Raw genomic sequence first — 16,139 nt, 5'->3', positions numbered from 1 at the left:
ACAATTTTTCAAAATCTACAGCTTTTGATCTATAGAGCTTATTTAGGGAAAGCTTTAGTTGACCCCATTTTGGAGCCCATCCGAGGCCTCTAATCCTGTCAACGCTGAGCCTACATTTTTTATATGAAAATTACACAACACAAATTCACAATAACTCCATGAATACTCATGAAATGACACTTAGCCTCAATTGGTAGGTGATATATCCAAGATGAATATCCATCTATGAAATTAGGACATTCTAAGCTTGCATGAATGAATTATGAAGTAGAAAACCTCAAGAAATAATAATTTTGCACTAAGATAACCCTTATTTAAGAAATAAAAAGGAAATATTTTTGGGTGATGCATGATTTCTCTTACACCCAGGATGCTCTTGCATTATAAAGTCAAGTTCATCTCAACTCTTAGGGTCCGTTTGGTTCCTAGAAGATAATAGGAATTGTCTTTTTCAAAATTTGGATTTGAAATTTTTTGTGTTTTTTTCAAAATTGGAAAAATGGAATTAGCATACCAAACTTCTAATTTTGCCTCAAAACCAGGTTTTCCAACTTCCTACTAGCAAGTAGGAATTGAAAATCAAAACCTGGTTTTTTTTTTAAGGAGTGTAAAAAAAATAGATTGGACTACTTTTTGAAATTTTCCTTCAACTCCAAGCTTAAGAATAAAAATGTGTCTTCACACGCATCTTCTGAGTGAAACAAATGGTTCAAGCAAAATCCCAAAAATCAGAATGAAGATTTGGAAAACCTTGATTTGGCTAAACCAAGGTTTGTAGAAACCCCAATTTTTTTAATTCCATGAACCAAACAGACCCTTATATATTATGTTTTAGGGAGTATTATTATAGATGGAATATATCTTGTTATATCTCATTGATTCTCCATTTTATGGTATATTCCTTTAGGATATGTTATTCTTAGATGGATGAAAAGTATTGTATGTTAAGTAGTCTACATGTGTATGGAAATTTATCTAAATACATTAGGATTGGTACTTGTATCATTAAGGTAAGGTGACATTAAACTTGCAAATCATGTGTCATCCACATGTATTTGTGTCTAACCCATGGTCATTAGATCTTCAATTTGGAATGGATGCTTCATAACTCCCTAATAATTCTTCATATTACTTAATACACAACCATTAACCTTCTAATCTTAGGCATCTAGAGAATGACACTTTATTCCTAGTGTGGATGCCAAAAATAAGAAATATTATCTATTTTCTCCTTATCCTTATCCTTATCATCAATACATATTCACCTCTTACAAATGTAGTGACAATTTATCATAGAGTACAAATGTAAAATAGCTTTATCTCGTGTCATAAGGAACACTTTACAAGAAATGAGTGGGTAGAAGTATAGAGACAAGTAGTTCTATTTTTTATTTGATGGAGGTTTCTCTAGATTTCCAAAAACCTTTATTACTTTGACTAATTTTTTTATTTTTATTTTTATTTTTATTTTGAAGCATGTACTAAAAATTATTGATGAATGGCCAAGTCTGTGTAGAGCATGTTTTATTTATGACATATGGGAACACCATTTCAATCTCACATGCCATGTGTGTGGAAAATTTGGACATCCAATAGAGGATTGTAAGTTTAGAGCACATGGAGCGATTCTGGAGATTATCTACATGTACTATGTTTTAATGCAATAAGGTTGGGCATATTGCAAAGATTGTAGGTTTAAGATCTAGTCACCTAATTGGTCATAGGAAGGAAAAAATGAAGAACCTTGTGAGTCTTGATGACATCACAAATGAAATAAAAAAGACTTGGATGAAGAAGGAAGGTAAACAAGAATAGGTAAAGTCATATGCAGAAACATCACTATCTTATGGTATATTAAATTCATGTTTAAACTAAGCAAAGTATTTTGTTAGGGGGAGAATGCATGGATGAAACCTATTTACTGATCCCCGTTGTTTAGAAAAGAAGGATGAAATTGAAAGATATAGTGTAAAGGTATTTTTTTTGATTTATAGTAAGAATCTGGAAAAGAATGACAAATTGTATGTTGAGAAATCATAACATTCTTAAGTTACACTTCAACCGATGATAATTTTTGGAGAATAACTAACTGATAAGTATTTTTTAACTGGTGACAAGATACTATTCTTACCATAATGAGACTATAATGTCTACCTTTTAATGATAACTAGTAGTTAATGATACAGTTGTCCATTTCACACCTTTACTTTCATTTTTACACTTGAAAGCAATATTGAGCACTATTAGATGATTGAGTATTAAGGATTGAGAAAGAGAATGACACTTGGAAGTATTGTGAGCCCTAATCAATCTTTCATGAGACATCAGTTTGAATTATTGAGAACACCATTTCAATTCGAGAAATAATGACCAATAACATCAAGATGTTTTCTTTGATCAACAAAGAGAATGAATCTAGACCAATTTACACACCCCACATTGAAATAATATTTGAAGTGGACATGTCTAGAACGTTGTCCACAATACGACCAAATATTTTATAATTAGAGGATGTTCAAGTGTACATTCAATGAAAGATTAGTGAATTGGGAGAAAAATAATCAAACATGATTACAAGAAGATGTGATCAAATGATGTATTGAAGGACAAGCACAAGCATCTACAAACAAAAAGTTTAATCTATGTTGTTTTTATTCCCATGGAGTTTCATCAAACTAGATAATATTTATACTCAGTCAAGTTCATAATTAGTACATGTGGTTGGATAAACCACATAGGTTTTCAAAGATATCATTCATAGAATAACATAATTTTGATCTAGGAAAGGAATGCAGAATAAGGAAGATTCACCTTATTATTGACCTAACCAAATCAAGATATGATGGGAGAGCTATAACTATTGAACACATTAAAGTTCATTTTGCTTAAAGGGTGATTGGATACATAGTTTATCAATAAATCAAAACCAACATCAATAGGTGTCATAATAGAATGATTTAGAATAACTGATAGTAGAGGGGTGTGAATTAGTTATCCTTAGGTCCAAATGTTCCAAACAAACTTTTAACAACTCAAATTTATTCATTAGTCCACTCGGTCTCTACAACAACTTAACAATAACATAAACTTGCAAATTTCTATCCCAATAGTAACCTACTTACAAAATGTAAAACATTAAGCAATTAAAAATATCAAATAACATTCACATAAGTATGGCATCATGATTTTATGTGGAAACTTAGTTTGGGAAAAACCACTAGTAACATGCAACCAAATTTTTACTCTTCTAAAGTGAACTCGATCAAGATCCAACCATGTTAAAGGTTACAATACACACTATTAGGTGTGACCCTATTCAAGGATTTAATCACCCTGTTAGGACTGACCTTGTTAGAGGACTTAAAAACATCACATTAGAATGTCACCTTGATTAAAGGATTTATAAATGACTGTTAGGTCAACCTTGATTAAAGAATTTTAACTGATACAATGGTTAAAAAGTAACAACAGGTTGATCTGATAAACACAAATCACTTTGCAAATACAAATCCTAGTGTAGCTCATTTGTTGATCTACTAATTAGGCTTCATTAATATCTCCATCACTAATTCTCTTGGAAACCCTTCAAGCAATCACACTTCACCTTTTCTCATCTCTTTAAGCATTCTACTCAAGTTTGGAAATCAACAAAATCAATAACTTCTCCAACCTCTCTAGGTTATCCTTATGCCTCCTTAAATAGGTAGCTTTGATTTTTTTTTTCTTAAACATCACCATTGATCTTAGGGTCAGGTCAGATTCATCAAATGCTTCCATCATTTTGTTTCCTCCTTCTCTTTCTAGATACTTCTCAAAACTTCTCTTTGCATCCATGCCTAGGAATGCTTAAACATGGTTTATCATGAATTAATTACTCTAGCTCATCAATACTTATCCTTGACATGCTTTCACCAATCCAAAAATTTGATTGTGTTGACTAGGAATCTCAATTCCTTCACAAACTATCAAATACTAACACTTGGCCAATACTACTTTCCTCGGCCTTAGTCATCACTAGATAACTCAGTCAATACTAATTATCTTGTTTGGCTTATACTATCTTTGCTTGGTCTGACTTTTCTGATACTCATTCTATACTAATGCTCGATCAAGACTAAATTTTCTTGGCTTTTATTGTTCCCTTAGTCAACTCTAGCACATCTCGACTTCAACTATAAGTTTCTTAACCTTCTATTATGTTTCTTGATTTAGCATATATATTTGCTCTTTCATTGATCATCTCAATTGGGCTTAAAATCAACTATCTTCTCTACTTAGTGTAATGATTAAACAACACATTATCTTTCCAATGTACTTACTAATCAAGTGCCCATTGTAGTTTTACATAACTCAAGATTTCCAATAGGTCTTCTTGTTATCTCTTCTTTTTAAATCCTCTTCATCAATCAAATGATATGACACTCTACTTAGGTAGCAACTATCTCACTAGTAAGGTTTGACATCAATGACAACATAATAATTATTCCAATTGTAGTTTCCAATAATCTCCCTCTTTGGCATTGATGACAACACCTCAAGTTACCATGCAACCCAAAAATTCATTCAAGCTTGATTTTCTTCTTTTTAACTCTCTATGTGTTAAGTAATTAGACCTTCATTGATATCCTTAATTTCATTTTGATTCTCATCTCATGTGCCAACAATCTCTCTGATTTCATCTTTTAGTTTCATTCTGATTCTCATCTCTCTAGCTCTGATATGCAACACCTCTAGACATAAATTATAACAACTGACAACTCTATCTATCATGTTAGAAGATGATCTCCCTCTTTGATAGATATCTTTTAATGTCTAAACTACTGGAATTCTCTCCCATGTGTATGGTAACTGTACAACTCTCCCTCTTTCTCATTATTGATGGTAATTGCTTGAATTATCTCCCTTTTTGAGAAAAAATGACAAAGACACTTCAATGTGTCTCATACATCTTTAACATGTAGATATCTTTTTGTTAGTTCTCTAAAATAGATTCTCATCTTGCTTTTTACTATAATTTTGTCAACTTTGCAGCTCAAACTGCTCAAAATCTTCTCACAAGCTTTAGGCAAGTCCTAAAGTGTGACCTTCTCCACTAGTTTGTAAAATATTTTGATCAAAATATTTGATGTAGAGATCTATCTTAGTGTAGGTAGCTTCACATCAGGGAATCACCCCTAATTTACCTCTTAGATATTCATGGCAATCCTTAGGTAAAGCTAGTAAAAATATTAGCTATATGTTCCTTTATGTTCACATACTCCAATCTCACTTCTTTGTCTCGTACCAACTCTCTCAAGTAATGATAGTTGATAGCAATGTGCTTGGTCTTGGTGTGCATCATAGGATTCTTAGATATGTTTATAACACATGTTATTATAGAAGATAACAACTGGTTCAACGATCTCTTCCTTCATTCCTTTCAATAATTGCTTGAGCCACACTATGTTTGAATAATTAACTACTGCTGCTACATATTCAACTTCTGCTGTGGATTAAGAAATGTAGTTCTATTTCTTTTTTGTCCATGAAACCAATATTTTTCCTAGAAAGAAAGCTCTACCACTTGCACTCTTTCTATCATCAACATTTCCAACCCAATCTGCATCAATATATATTTAGTTCAAACTTGTCATTCCTTTTTGTAATACAATCTATAATCTTTTGTGCCTCTCAGACATCTTAGTATTCTTTTCACAACCACCATATGATTCTCTTTAGGATTTGTAGAAAATCTAGAACAATCCCAACTACTAGTGCAATATTTGGTCTACTGTGAACAATATATTGCAACTTTTAAATCATTAATCTATACAAGGTTTGGTTCACATTAGTAGAGTTATCATTCTTTGAAATTTTGTCTAGTAGCCATAGGTGTACTAACTAGTCTTGAGTATTCCATTCCAAAGATATTCAATATCTTGTTGATGTGCTTGGATTATGTAATATATTCCCTTCTTCATTTGATACACTTTCAAACCAACAAAGAATTTGATGTATCCAAACATAGACATCTCAATCTCTTGCTTTATTTCATTAGAAAATGATTGATACAATGAATCTTGTCCTCCAAATATGATATCACTTACAACTATCTTAGCTAAAAATATCCATTTTCTAGATCCAATCTTCAAATATAGATTGCCATTATCATTAGTCCTTGTAAAAATAATATTTATCAAATATGTGTGTAGCCTTTCATACCATGCTCTAGGGGCTTGTTTCAATCCATATAATGCTTTTTGCAACTCACATACCATATTCTTCTTGCTTGGATTGACAAATTCTTTAGGTTGTCCAATGTAGCCTTCTTCTTCCAAAATTCCATTCAGAAATGTAGATTTGACATCCAATTGATACATTTTGAATCCTTTGTAAGCAACATATGCAAGAAAAGTTATCAGTCCTTCTAACCTTGCAATTGGGGAAAATGTCTCCCCATACTCAACTCCTTCTTGTGCATATCCATTATAAACTAGTCTTACTTTGTTTATTGTGACTTCACCTTTCTCATTCAACTTGTTTCTAAATACCCACTTTGTACCAATAACATTTTTGGCATCTTGCTTTGTTTAGTGTGACTTCACCTTTATCATTCAACTTGTTTCTAAATACCCACTTTGTACCAATAAAATTCTTGGTTTTTGGTCTAGGTACCAATGTCCAAGTCTTGTTCTTCTCTATTTGTTCAATCTCTTCATTCATGGTTGTAATCTAATCTTTATTCTCAAGTGCATCCTTGACTATTCTAGGCTCAAATTCACACACTAAGCATGTATCACTCCTTAGTCTTTTTCTTGTCATAACTCTTTAATCTTTATCTCCAATGGTTTGATCTAGTACATGACATCTTCTTGAATATTTTGTGAGCATAGGTTATTGTCTACTTACTTCTTGTTGATGTTCTTAAGGTTCATCTTCTACAATCACTTTAGATAGTACTTAATGTATCTCACTTTCTTCTTTTGGTTGTTCACCAATCACTTGTTGATGCCCAACATGCTCTTCCCGATGCTTAGCGCCAATTTCCTGATGCTCAACATGTTGTTGTTATAACTTGACATGCACTAGTTGTTGCTACTTGGAAGCTTTCTTCTCAGGTTCAGGTAAAGCATTAGGCTCTCCATCAATATATATGAAATTTTTGTAATCTTCAGGTTCTTCTTACATTCAACTTCATTCTTTTCTTCATATTCGTCATCTCTAACATTTGCACTTTCCACAACTTTGTAGTGTAAGAATTCAAACACTTGTATGCTTTTCTTTTAGTGGAATATCCTAGGAATATGCCTTCATCACTTTTTGCATTTCCATGTCTATTGTCTTCCAGTATATAACATTTGCTTAAAAATACTTTGAAATACTTCACATTAGGTGCATATCCATACCATAACTCAAAGGGTGTGAAATTTGTACATTTCTTGACTTGTACTTGATTCAAAGTATAAAAAATTGTACTTACAACTTCTCCCTAGTACTTTTATGAAACATTATTTTCCATCATCAATGTCTTAGCACAATCCATGATTGATCTATTCCTTCTTTTAACTATACCATTCTGTAGAGGGGTCCTCGGTGCAAAAATTTGTCTCTTGATTCCTCTATCATTGTAGAATGTGTTGAATTCCTCAGATATGGATTCACCTCCTCTATTAGATCTTAAAAACTTCAAGCTTTCACCTGTTTCCTTTTCAACTCTAGCCAAATACCATTTAAGCATTTGAAATGCATCATATTTTCTTTAAGAAACATCATAGTCATCATTTTAGAGTAATCATCAATGAATATAATAAAATATTTGTCACCATAGTAGAGTTGCACTCCAATAGGTCCACAAAGGTTAGTATGAACCAAATCTAAAATATCATCAAAAGTATAGGTCTTTGTCTTAAAACTAGACTTTGTCAATTTTCCTAATTGTCATCATTTACACATCACATTATCAATTTTCTTCAATCTTGGTAATCCTCTCACTCTTTTCATCTTACTAATGCTTACAAAATTATCAAAGTTGGCATGCCATAGCCTCTTATGCCATAATCAAATGTCTTCATATTGTGCAAACAAGCATGTATCATTAGATAGGTCTAGATAGAACAAGTTACCTCTTGTTTGATCTCCACTTCCAATAAGTTCTTTAAAGCCATCATAGATCTTAGCCTTCTTGTGCTGAAATTCAAATTTGTAACGTAAATTGTTCAACTATGCAACACTCAACAAATTGTAGTTAAGTCCTTCAACCCATTAAGCATTATCACATATGATCTTATTGATCCTCTATCTTTCACAAAACATGGTTCATCATTACCAAACTTAACACAACTTCCTTTATAATGTTCTAAGGTTTCAAACTTAATTTTATCACCTGTCATGTGATGTGAGAAACTACTATCAATTATCCATATATCACCTTTACTTACATATGAAATAAGTGAAGTTTTCTCATCTTCATCAGAATCATCTTTCATTGCAACATAAACAACTTCTTCATCATGACTATTGAAATCACAATCAGTCTCTTCTTCAACAATATAACAAGATTTCTTACCTTTACCCTTGCACTCTTTGTATCCTTTGTTGTCTCTTCCATCTATTCTTCCTTTGAACTTGGTGTCTTTCCTTTCATCCTTGTCATCTCTGCCAGGACATCTGACAACAATATGACTATTATAGGAAGTTTACCTTCGAATTTTATTTTGCCTCTTGGTAGTCTTCTAGCCATTAATGCTTCAAGATCCTCAAAATCATCATCAGAAAATTTACTCTCACTATCCTCATGGTTTCTTTTCTTCTTCTTAGACTTATGTACAACCAATTTTGACTTGAAAGAAGATTCAATAGTAGGGGCAATAAAATTATCAAAATTTGACAATTCAAAATTAGTAAGTCTACCAACCAAACTATCCAAGGTTAGATCATTACCAAGAGTATATCTTAGTTCTTGTATTTTAGAAATTATAATAGCATAAATAGGAAGTAAAATTCTCAGTACCTTGCTAAACATAGTCTTTTCATTGATCTTTACTTAAGCTCCTCTGATTGAATTCACCACTTCTTTGATTCTTCCAACATATTGAGAAATGTTTTCACCTTATACCACCTTCATGTCATCGAACTTTCCTCTCAAGCCTTTTGATTTGTCTCTTAGTACATTCTTGGACCTCCTCCATTGATCTTTGCTAGTTTGTCCTTTTATATCATCAAACTTTGAATAACTTAGAGAAAATGCAATCTCCAACATTGCATGTGTTGGTAAATAGATTTGTCCTTCAAAAAGGAATGCAAAAAATGACTCTAAATGTTTGGATAAAGACACAAATTCTACCAACAGTTGGATAGATTACCATTGCATTGATAATCTTCCTCTGAATTGAGAGGTTAGAACTCCCTCTTAGGAGATATTCAATGAATTGAATAATTGAGTGTGTCTTTAAACCAAAGACATGCTCTTCCCATGTAGCCCTAAGGCTAATGAAAAGAAGAACCCTTGAGATTGCTGATCTATTGTCTATTTGACATCTAACATTCTCGTAACTTTTCAGTTACCAACATAACTAATTCTCGGCAAGACCCTTGTTTGTTTTCTATTCTTGGAATTTGTTATACTTATTAACTATGAATTTTAAAGTTTATAAAGATATATCTTAACATACTTAAATTATATTTTAAATATGTTAAATCAAAATCAAAATCTTTCTTTTGTTGGGTAGACAAAAAAATATTGCTACTAGTACAACTAGGTCATGTTTTAGGGGGCATATCTTTTATTTGCACGATTGGATCGATCTCATTTTCGGATATGTTTCCCAATTTTAATGTTAAAATTTTTGAATGGAGCGATTGGAAAAAAAATCATCAAGTTAAAAAATATAATCTACTGAGTGCGAGTCTATATGACTACTCTAAAATCAGAATTAGAAAAATGTAGTTTCTAGCCACTTTCTCATCCTTTGCAACCCTCCATGTAGGCTTCTTCAAAGACTTTTTTTTTTTGTCATGAAACCCTAATTATGATATGGGTTGGAAATAATATAATTGGTTACCATTTTCATTCCAAAATATAACCTTCTCCACTAGAATGCTCCGAGTTTTAGCAGCAAAGACATCGTAACCTTCAACATCATCAATACCCCAATCATTTTCCTCTAAATTATACAATTTCTCTGATATGCAATTTATTGGATTTGATTTATGATTTTTATGATTTTTTAATTTAACATACACTTTAGATGGGCTAATTTTTTTGATGTGATGCATCCATAAAATATTTTGTAGTGAGCAAAATTGATGAAACCATGCATGATACTTCCAACATATATACATTTTATTGGCATAGTGTCAAGTTTCTATTTACTAATAGAACATGACATAATACCCCCAATATATAACATTTAAGTGGAAGATCCAAGGTAGAGACTTTTGAATCTTGAATCCAATCCTTTGAATGGTTCCTTTGAAAATCTAAAATTGCCCTTTTGATCCTATGAGCTTGAATTTCTGAACTTGAACTTCAAACTTGAATTTGAACCTTAAAACTTGAACCTTTGATTATGAACCTTTGATTATGAACCTTGAACCTGAACCCCTAAATCAATGAATCTATATTTCAAACTTTCGAACCTTGAACTTTGAACTTTGTGGTTCAAAATTCAAATTCAACATTTTACTGAGATGCTTTTCTTTTCATAAATTGAGCTTTACAAAAGGCCTCATTAGTAATAAAGACAAATGAGAAACTGAAATAATTTAAGAATCCTTTCTATGGGACCAATTTTTAAAGTTTAAAACTCGGGTGCTGAAAGCATTCTTACAACATGATTGTGTTCTTGTTTCTCATTTATCTGGTAGGCTTTAATTGGTGATAGTACTACTATGTAGTTTTACTGCAAGAATTATACTATTGAATCTCCAATTCCAACAATGTGTAGCTTCATCAAACTTTTCCATGCAGAGAAGTTCTGCTTGTTCAATTTGGGTACCTCCTTTCTATACATCTTGATCTTGATCTTAAAGTCCCTTTAAAACTTTCCTTATAAGCACCACAAGATTTGATACCGATTGTTAGAATGATTTACAATAATGTAGAAGGTGGGCAGGGGGAATCAATTATCTTTAGGTCCAAATTTTCTGAAAAAACTTGTTTATTGATTAGTCCACTCAGTCTCTATAACATCCTATCAGTAATATAAACTTGCATCTTTCTTTCCCAATAGTAACCTATTTGCAGAATGTAAAACATTAAGCAGTAAAACATCTCAAATAACATTCACACAAGTATGATCCTAGGATTTAATTGGAAAACCCTATTTGGGAAAAACCACTAGTAACATGCTACAAAATTTTCACTTTTTTGAAGTGAGCTCAGTTAAGAGCCAACCTTGATAAAGGTTACAATACACACTATTAGGTGTGACCCTGCTAAAGGATTTAATCACTCTATTCGGAGTGGCATTGTTAGAGGAATTAAGAACATCCCATTAGAATGTCACCTTGATTAAAGAATTTATAAATGACCATTAGCTCAAACTAGATTAAAGGATTTTAAGTGATACAATGGTTAGAAAGTAACAAGAAGTTGATCTAATAAATACAATTCACTTTGCAAATATATATCTCATTGGATTTCGTCTGTTGATCTACTAAATGACCTTCATTAATATCTCCATCACTTATTTGCTTGGAAACTCTTCAAGTATTCACACTTTGCCTCTACTAATCTCTTCAAGCCTTTTGCTCAAGTTCGCAAACCAACACAATCAACAACTACTCCAACCTCTCTAGGTTATGCTTATGCCTCCTTAAATAAGTAGCTTTGATCTTTTTCCACTTAAACATCATCGTTGATCTTAGGGTTAGGTTAGATTCATCAAATCTTTCCATCATTTTGTTTCCTCCTCCTTCTAGATACTTCTCAAAACCTCTCTTTGAATCCATGCCTAAAAGCACTCAAACATAGTTTATCATTAATTAAATACTCTAGCTCATCAATACTTGTCTTTCATGTGCTTTGACCAATCCAAAAATTCAATTGTGTCAACTAGATTTCTCAGTTCCTTCACAAACTATCAAATGTTGACACTTGGCCATTATTGCGTTCCTCCACCTCAGTTTGTTAGAAAGTAAAGTCCACCAAGATAGCTAAGAGGAGGGGATGAATCAACTATTAGATTAATAAAACTTTTATCAACCTTATTTAACCTTAAGCATGTGAAAAATATAATCAACAACCATGAGAAGATACTCATACACAATAACACCAAATATTGTAACCAAGGAAAACCTCAGTGGGGATGGTACCCACAAAATTATGTACTAATATAAAAGGTCCTTGTAAGAGGATGGACTTTGTTAGGAGCCAATGAAATACATTTAGTATAAATCAGTCCCTGTTAGGAAATTTGGAATCCCTTTTAGGAGATTCTGACCCTATTAGGAGTTGTGCCAACCTTGTTAGGAGTTACATATGGACCCATTGTCCAAATAGCTTTAGGGGCAAGACCACTGAACTCACTGTCCAACTGGTCTCTATATTATTTCTTGCAGAACAATGGAAATTAATTTGAACTCTGCAACTTGAACTCTTTCTCTATCCTCTTACTATGCCAATATCACACCAACAACATTCTCAGACCTTAATACTAGATTTTTAAACTTGCAAAAAATTGATCCCTTTGAGCGCTTATACACATTCACCAACTTTGCATATCACTTGCACACTTCTCAAATCCACATCTCTTGTATTCAAAAAATACACTTCACTATAAGGAAAATAGCCTTCCTTTATACCATGTCCTCAAAATAATTATGTAAGTTATCCTTGAGGCTTTCTCAATTAATTACAATAGGATCTCATTAAGATATTACAATCCATTACATCTTTTCACAATTACAAAACACTGTCGACTCATAGTAAATACAACTTCTCACATGTGCCACCTTTGACCTTGCACACTCACTGGTGTCATCATCAAACTATCTACTATCATTGCCTAACATTTCTCATCATGATTCTATCCCTGTTAAGAGATATAATCCAAACATCAAAAGCCACTTCTCAGGTACTCTTTTTTCACATTGTCCTCTATAATTCCTGAATAACTCTCACATGGCTTCAAATCTCTACATGCACACTTGTCCATGACATCAGGACACAATGTAGAACATATCTTCAATTTCACTTGACCTTATCATCAATACACAATCCATACAACCTCATTCTCTATCTGCTACTCTGCCAGTCTTTATAGAAACAATACTATGTTGACATCAATGACAAACACAATCATGAATGCAACATGTCAATCATGCTAATAGTATTTCCAATGCTTAGGATACCCTCCCCCCACACGCCCCCAAAAAATAAATAAATAAATACCATCAAAATTCATGCTAACGATCTCTCCCTTTAGCATTGATAGCCACATATATGAAAAACATCTAAGTTTCAAGAATACCTAATCCAACTTTGCTGCTATCATTGCTCTCATATTTTCAAATCATGTTCATCAATCAAATATGAAACTCATAGGAACAACTCTTCATCTATGCTTTCTCATTCTTACATGGATGGCATTGATTGTTCAAACTTCTCCCCCACTAATATACTTCAATGTGATCATCTTCCTTCAATACATCTCTCCTCCAACACACACTCTCCCTCATTTATATGAGATATTTTTCATGAAATCTCTCCCCCACTGACATCAATGAAAAAGTCATAATTATGAAAAACATCTTCTCAAATTCTTCAACCAACTCAAGTGTCCAAAGACACTATTTCATATTAGCTACCAAGAGTCTTTAATGACTCTGCTCAATTAGAGATACTCCCCCATATAGGAAGCATCAACATTCAGTCCAGATAAAGAATGGTACTCTGTACCACTAGATTGATGCACTCTCTGCATCACCTATTTAGAAATAGGTAGGGGAATAACCCCAAGCATACCTCGAAAATACTCAAATGTATCCTTAGGAAAAGGATTCATAAACATATCTACAATATTCTCTTTCATCTTCACATACTCTAATATGATGTCTTTCTCTACAACCTTCTCTCTCAAAATGTGATACTTAATCAATATATGCTTAGTCTTAGAATGTAACACATGATTCTTAGACATACTCACTATACTTATGTTATCATGTTGTATGATAATAGGTTCTAAAAAACTCTATTCCAATATCCTTCAACTTTTGCTTCATTCACATGATCAGAGAAATTGTTTGTTGCTGCTACATACTCTACTTCTACTATACTCTATGAGATACAGTCTTGTTTCTTGCCCAACTAAGAAACCAATCTTCCTACAAGAAAAATGCTCCACCACTTGTACTCTTTCTATCATCCATACTTCCTGCCCAATCTACATCAATATATGCACATAGAGTAAAGTCATTTGATCTATCATGCCACAAGAAAAAATTAGGAGTACCCTTCAAATATCTAAATATTCTTTTTAATATTGCATAGTGTGATTCCTTAGTCTTCTTGAAATATTTCTACTATAGAAACTACATTTTCTTTATATGGTTTGGTGTGAGTAAGATATTGCAAACCTCCAAACATGGACCTGTACATCTTTTGCTCAATAGTAGGTGTCTCATCTTTGCTAGATAACTTGTGACTAGTTATCATAGGTGTACTAACATGCTTACAAATTTCCAAGCCAAATATTTTCAAGAAGTATTTCAAATACTTATATGTCTATGATAGGAAAATACCATCACTATTCTGCACAATCTATATACCTAAGAAATATTTCATCTCAACAATCATACTCAGCTCAAATCCATTATTCATTTCACTAGAAAATTTTGTCACTTGCTTCATCATTACCTCCAAAGATTAAGTCATCCACAGATATCACAATAACCAATAATCTATTCTCAATTTCTTTTAAATACAAGTTACTATCTGCAATACCTTTAGAAAATCCCAACTTTTCCAAATACTTGTCCAACATTGTATACCAGGTTCTAAGTGCTTGCTTTAGTCCATACAACACTTTCTTTAATCTGCATACCATGTCTTCTTCTACTGTCAAAGAAAATCCTTCAGGATGCTCAATGTAAACTTCTTCTTCAAGTTCTCCTTTAGTAAATGTGTACTTCACATCCATGTGATACACTCTGAACTTATTACTTGGTGTAAAAGCCAATAACAATCATTACTGCTTCAATTCTAGCAACATGGGAAAATGTCTCTTCATAGTATATAATTTCTTGTTGTGATCATCCTTTACATACCAATCTTTCTTTATTTATCACAACCTCACCTTGTTCATTCATCTTATTTCTAAAAGCCCATTTAGTTCCTATAACATTCTTATCTTTAGTTCTAGGAACCAATTTCCATGTATCATTCTTCACAATCTAATCTAGTTCTTCCTTCATTACTTGAATCCAATGATCATACTTGCATACCTCATCTAAACTCTTTGGTTTAAGTTGATAAATCTAACAAAATTCTTCATGAATTATGCTTCTTTTCATAACTCCTTTTTCTTTTCTTCAAATAATTTGATTAAGAAGAAGATTTTTTTTATCAAATTCCCGTTAAGTGTAGGCGTTGCTAACTCAACTCTTACTTCTTATGTAGGCTTAGATCTTGGTTCTTCTCTTTGTTCCACAACTTAAATATCATTTTGAAAATTATTCTGAGTCTCAAAGAAAGTTTCAACATTTTCTATGATAGGGTTAGGATTAGCTTCTTCTTCACTAGAATTATAATTCAACATTCTTTCTTTGATTCCAAACTTTTCATCCACTTTTACATTTGTGCACTCAACAATAGTCTTAGTCCTTTTATTAAAATATCTATAAGCTTTTCTTTTCAATGAATAATGAAGGAGCATACATTCATCACTTCTTGCATCAAAATTATCAATGCCATCATCTCTCTTGTTATAACATTTACTTCCAAAAATTTTAAAATATTCATTGATGGTGCATGTCCCAACCAAAGTTCATAAGGTGTCTTGTCTGCACCTTTTTTGATATGTACTTTTTTCATTATGTATACTGCAGTGTTAATTTCTTCTCTCAAAAATGTCTTTGATACATTATTCTCAAGCATCATGGATCTCACTACTTCTATCATAGACCTATTTCTTCTTTCAACAATTTCATTTTTTGTGTAG

Source organism: Cupressus sempervirens, chromosome 8, assembly GCF_028749045.1.
Source record: "Cupressus sempervirens isolate cs-2001-9-10 chromosome 8, ASM2874904v1, whole genome shotgun sequence".
Classification (NCBI taxonomy): Eukaryota; Viridiplantae; Streptophyta; class Pinopsida; order Cupressales; family Cupressaceae; genus Cupressus; species Cupressus sempervirens.
The sequence above is the reverse complement of the archived record's forward strand: the minus strand, read 5'-3'. Positions refer to the sequence as shown.